Raw genomic sequence first — 315 nt, forward strand, 5'->3', positions numbered from 1 at the left:
AGTCTGGACTCTCCAGAAAACCACACAGCTGCTTCACACCTGGATCCTGCAGGAAGTTTTCACTCAGGTCCAGTTCTCTCAGGTGGGAGGGGTTGGACTTCAGAGCTGAGGCCAGAGAAGAACAGCTGATCTCTGTCAACCTGCAGCGACTCAACCTGAATAAAGAATAAAAGATGGAGATAAAATCATTGATAATCAATCAGATATGTTCTAATCAATGATCTTCTCTCTAAAAAGAGCAGAGTGACTTTGTCCTTCTGTTGTTGTGGATCATCATCATGTCACATCTACTCACATCATCCACATGTCAGAACA

The 315-nt window shown here is 43.5% G+C and overlaps 2 protein-coding genes across 2 annotated transcripts in view; both read right to left on the reverse strand.

The window, feature by feature from the left end:
• The window catches only part of LOC111647312 (uncharacterized), a 72,467-nt gene that overhangs the window by 29,418 nt on the left and 42,734 nt on the right, over window positions 1-315 (reverse strand). The gene's annotated exons all lie outside the window — the stretch shown is intronic.
• The window catches only part of LOC111647310 (5'-AMP-activated protein kinase subunit gamma-2-like), a 16,172-nt gene that overhangs the window by 5,255 nt on the left and 10,602 nt on the right, over window positions 1-315 (reverse strand). The window lies entirely within an intron of this gene.

The sequence above is a fragment of the Seriola lalandi genome, unplaced genomic scaffold (genome assembly GCF_002814215.2).
Source record: "Seriola lalandi dorsalis isolate HSWRI2012SDOR001 ecotype SW California unplaced genomic scaffold, Sedor1 jcf7180002054984, whole genome shotgun sequence".
Classification (NCBI taxonomy): Eukaryota; Metazoa; Chordata; class Actinopteri; order Carangiformes; family Carangidae; genus Seriola; species Seriola lalandi.